Source organism: Castor canadensis, chromosome X (assembly GCF_047511655.1).
Source record: "Castor canadensis chromosome X, mCasCan1.hap1v2, whole genome shotgun sequence".
Lineage (NCBI taxonomy): Eukaryota > Metazoa > Chordata > Mammalia > Rodentia > Castoridae > Castor > Castor canadensis.
In genome coordinates, this window is record NC_133405.1 from 60,544,579 (window position 1) to 60,550,270 (window position 5,692).

Genomic DNA, 5,692 nt, shown 5'->3' on the forward strand with positions numbered 1-5,692 from the left:
TTTGCCTCAGCACAGGCCAAGAATAAATCTTTTCTCCTTTAGCTGTTCAGGTATTTTGTTCATAGCCATACAAAAGCAACTAATAGAGAAAATTGGTACCAGAATGAAGACATTGCTATGATTAAACCTGACCATGTGATTCTTAAGCCTTTAGAATTGGTTTATAAGAAGAATTTAGAAGAGTTTGGACAATCAGCCTACAAAACCCTAAGATTCTATCAGCAGAGCTTAATGCATAATTCTGGTGGAAGCTCAGAAGATCAGAGCATCAACAGGAATGTAAATAGTAAAAGCTATGCTCACGGGGTTACAGATGGGAATGAGGACTCTATTGGGAATTAAAGTAGAGGTCATTGATGTTACATGTTGGCAAAGAATTTGCCTACATTTTGTCTGTGTCTGAGACTAAGTAAAAGTGAATTTAAAAGTAATATAATAATTTGGTGGAGGAAATATCAAGACAATATAGCATTTGGGCCATGGCATGGATATTGTCCTCTGTTTTAGCCAGGTTTACAGTGGAAATCAAGAGCAAAAAAGCACAGCAGAAAGATTTGAAAAACATGAAATTTAGCCTTAAATATGAACACTTTTAAAGTTACAGAAAATGAAGGTGTGGTTGTTAAAGAGATCAGCACTATTTGAAAGGAATAAATTACTTTGCATTAGGACAAAAGAAATGATGCGGTGTGTGTGTCCCTGTGTGCGTGTGTCATTTTAAGGTGGCTCGGGAGCGGCCCGGAGGAGCCGGCGGCGGCCCGAGGAGCGAGGGACCGAGCCGGGAGTCATGCCGCGCTGAGGGGGGGCCGCACAGCCACTGCCGCCGCCGCCGCCGCCTCCCGGGTGGGCGCCCTTCGCCGTGGACGCCGGCGGCCTAGGACGAGGGTTTCATCACCTTACATGGTTGTGAACCGATGAACCTGTGTCCCCATAAAAAGACGGACAACCCACTGTGTGAACTATAGTTTGTGGACACATTTATATTGGGTTCATAGTGGCTTAATGCACGCAGATTCCTGCGAGTTCCCCTAAGTTCTTAGAGGACTGCTTTGCCTTTTGAATCAGAGAGTTGCAAAGTTCGATAAAGAATGGCCCTTGTGGATAAGCACAAAGTCAAGCGACAGCGATTGGACAGAATTTGTGAAGGTATCCGCCCCCAGATCATGAACGGCCCCCTGCACCTCCGCCCCCTGGTGGCACTGCTGGATGGCAGAGACTGCACCGTGGAGATGCCCATCCTGAAGGACCTGGCTACCGTGGCCTTCTGCGATGCACAGTCCACTCAGGAAATCCACGAGAAGGTGTTAAACGAAGCCGTGGGCGCCATGATGTACCACACCATCACCCTTACCAGGGAAGACATGGAGAAGTTCAAGGCACTGAGAGTGATTGTGCGCATCGGCAGTGGCTACGACAATGTCGACATCAAGGCTGCCGGCGAGCTTGGGATCGCTGTCTGCAACATCCCATCTGCAGCTGTGGAAGGAACGGCTGATTCCACCATCTGCCACACCCTCAATCTGTACTGGCGGAACACATGGCTCTACCAGGCTCTGCGGGAAGGCACACGGGTACAGAGCGTGGAACAGATCAGAGAGGTGGCCTCAGGAGCAGCCCGAATCCGTGGGGAGACACTGGGCCTCATTGGCTTTGGTCGCACGGGGCAGGCTGTTGCTGTTCGAGCCAAGGCCTTTGGATTCAGCGTCATATTTTATGACCCCTACTTGCAAGATGGGATAGAGCGGTCTTTGGGTGTACAGAGGGTCTATACCCTGCAGGACTTGCTTTATCAGAGCGACTGTGTATCCTTGCACTGCAATCTCAATGAACATAACCACCACCTCGACTTTACTATTAAGCAGATGAGGCAAGGGGCATTCCTCGTGAATGCAGCCCGCGGTGGCCTGGTGGATGAGAAAGCCTTAGCCCAGGCCTTCAAAGAGGGCAGGATACGAGGGGCAGCCCTTGACGTGCATAAATCGGAGCCCTTTAGCTTTGCTCAGGGTCCACTGAAAGATGCACCGAATCTCATCTGTACCCCGCACACGTCCTGGTACAGTGAGCAAGCATCCCTAGAGATGAGGGAGGCAGCTGCCACGGAGATCCGCCGAGCAATCACAGGTCGCATCCCAGAAAGCTTAAGAAACTGTGTCAACAAGGAATTCTTTGTCACATCCGCTCCTTGGTCAGTAATAGACCAGCAAGCAATTCATCCGGAGCTCAATGGTGCCACATACAGGTATCCACCAGGCATCGTAGGCGTGGCTCCAGGAGCACTTCCTGCAGCCATGGAAGGTATCATCCCCGGAGGCATCCTGGTAACTCACAACCTCCCTACGGTGGCACACCCTTCCCAAGCTCCCTCTCCCAACCAGCCCACGAAACATGGGGACAATCGAGAGCACCCCAACGAGCAATAGCAGAGAATGCTGAAAGGTAATCATTCAGATAATCTTGGGACCAAGACAAGAGACGTGGAAAATTGGATGAACTAAGAGAAAAGGATTATGAAAGTCTTTTTAACTGATTCTGAACATATGCATCATTGATGTTGCAGTGTTAAAGCTACAAAAGCTAGAAAACTGAAGGTGTCATCTGCTTACAGAAGCGCTGAAAGACTAGGAGTGATTTATTAACGACCAACTTCTGTTATTGTGTATTAAGTTTTTCATCTGTGCATCAAATCACAAAGAATAAATAGAGCTTTTTTCCTTTATCAGTTCCTTGGGCACAGCAGGTCCTGAGCAACTTGCTCTAGAATGTTGCATCAAGAGTTCCAAACACCAAAATAAAGAAATATTGAGAGGAAATCCACATCTTATGACTCTAGTCCCTTTGGTCGATAGGGGCTCGTTACCTCTTTTTGCTAATAGGAAGATTAAATTACTGCGAAATGGGGAGAAAACTGTTTGCCTGTGTTAGACATCTGCACGCGTTCTGAGCAGGCAAGTTGGGTGTAAGTTCCGTAATGCCCTCTGATGATGCAAAAAAAAGAAAGAAAGAAAAAAGTATTAAGTTTCACAAGCTGTTTGTACTCAAATATATTTTCTCAGTTTCAGATCCTCAGCTATTTTATTGAGTGGAAAAGTCTTAAACTGTAAGGGTTCAAGAAAAATAATGTTGCATTTCCTTATGTCTCAGGAAACACTTTTTATGGTAACTTGTCAGATTGTCTATGAACAAATCCACTTTTTTAGACATTGATAAATTCTTTTCTTCACGTGATATTTTATACAAGAACACTTCAGATGTGTTATTAGATGCGACTGATTTTAACAAATCCTATTAGATTTGTATCAACTAGTTACATGTTCTACTCATAGTCTTTTGTGAATCATTGCCTTTTTGTTTAAAAAGATGGCCTATTTCGAGCCTTTATATAGGTACATTCCTGTTTTTGTGACAAAAGAAAAACTTTAAACTGTCCCAAACACAAAATAATGGCTATCAGAAATATGTTTTGTTTTAGTGTGAGTTATCGTTACTGTATTTGTTTATTGTAAAGGTGGACATTTAGCGTTCAGTGCAGTTTTCAATAAAAAGTAATTAAAATTTCTTTTAAGTTCTGAAATTCAAGTACATCTCACCATGTAAAAGTTCTCCACTTGAGATGTTTAAAGGCAACTGCGTTGTCACTTAGCCAATTTCCAACTTGTTACTCCAAGCTTCTATCTAGCCAGACTTGAGAATGCTGACAATTACCTCACTGTGACACAGTGTTTAACTGAAAAACCAAGCCCTTACACAAGTCCACCATTCTCAAATTATGGTCTCCTTAAAATGAAATAATTAGAGCAAAATCAATTCCGGAAACAAAGCTGGTCAACTTTTAGAATTGGGGGGGGGTGGCGGTAGGGGGATGGGCGATGGCCAATAACCTATTAAAGTAGCTACAAATGAAGTATTGCCCAAAAACAAACAAACAAAATAATTAACAGCCATTTCTATAGATTGAGAACTTTAAGTTCATTTAATGGATCTTCCTTTTAAAATAGCATTAAACCATTCATATTAGTAATAAAGTCCCACCCATCCTTATCCTTCTTATTTAAAAAAAAGTGTCTTATAGCATCAGTCTGCCTGGCCTCACTTATTTTCAGGTTGTGACCCCATGCCAACTGTGCCACGAAAATTACATTAAAAAGAAAGATACCTGGCAGACACAGTTACTGACCTATCATTCCAGGAAACAGAAACATAGTTTAGCATTATCTTCATTAACCATTACCAAACAGACGAAGAAAGATGCACCAAAAACAGGCCCCAACCATCTACACATAGCTGTGTTTTACTTAAGTTCACTGTGTTCCAGACTTGACAAATGCTAAGAGTCAAAAATAGAAAAAGGCAGCAGGTCTGGATCCATGGTACGCCTGGGTTTTGTTTAATTAGATCTTGATTGCTCAAACAGTCCTTTGGAAATGATCATATATATACGTTGACTCCAAAGAAGAACAAGATCAAGACAGAAAACACTATATTGGTTTCACACTAGAAAAATAACCATAAAGTCCACAGTCCACTGAGGACATTCATGTCTATCACTCAGCCACGTATAATCTTTGACAAAGGACGGCATACTCTGCCTTGGGACAGTAATTATGGCTGTTTAATAATTCAAGAGCTTAACATAGCATTGATTTACCAAAATTTTTGGCCTTTTAACAGCCAGCCACTCTTCTGTGAAAACCACTTAATCCCATTACTGTCTTTGGAGCCTAGGAAATGGAACCATCTATAAATTCTTTCCCACAGGGAAGAAAGCTATACCCATCAAACTATGTGGTCAGGATTACCAATCATAAATAAATAAATAAAAAGGGAAGTGGGGGGTGGGAATGACACACTCACCAGACCACAACACACAGAATGAAGCTCAGTACTCAGTCTGACTCTGAACAGCGTTTGAGCACAATGCAGACCAGATGCTTCTCCCTCACTTTCCCTCAACACTTCTCTTTGGCTTCTTCACTTGGGAGGGCAGATTTTTCCTAACAATCTGAACAGAATTTCTGCCCCCCACATATGTGGAGAATACTTAACTACAAATGCTGTTAAGTAGTCAGAATAGTGGTCTTCTAAAAATTTGGCTATTAATTACTGACCAAAATGAAATCAAAGCATATAAAATCAGTTTGTAAGAAAACATAAACCACTTAGAACAGTAATATTTACCATTATAGCAAAATACATTTATATGGAATCATACTGCAAAAAAAAAACTTTCTCCAAAGTATTAGCATGCAGCAAAAATGATCCCTTCATCCTAGGAACACTTTTAGTAAGTGTTCACAGGAAAGAAAGAACTAAAGACATGACAGCTCACAGATATTTTTCTATTTTTAGTGTTTCCAGCATCAGTTGAGGTTGTGCACATTTCAATACCATCTAAACAGAAAATAAGAAGCAAATATTTAAAAGGTTTTCACAGCCTTCTACAAGGGAAGGAAAAATTCTGTGTGTGTGTATATGCTTCTTTGCAAATTCCTTGCCACATCAATAGTCTACAAAGTGCTTATCAGGACACTAAGTCTTGTGTTCCTGAGATAAATAGGTCAGAAATTTTACCCAGTATTGAATGTATACCTGAAGTGGTCAAGTAATACTTTTTATAAAAAGTTTTTCTACCTAACATTATATTTTTAACTTTAAATAAGAATGACTACAACTAACCAACATGCAAAAATCCTCA

General features: G+C 41.9%; 1 pseudogene; it reads left to right on the forward strand.

Moving 5' to 3' along the window:
* The first annotated feature begins 723 nt into the window (after positions 1 to 723).
* Positions 724 to 2,930, forward strand: LOC109675217 (C-terminal-binding protein 2 pseudogene; annotated as a pseudogene).
* Positions 2,931 to 5,692: the final 2,762 nt, after the last annotated feature.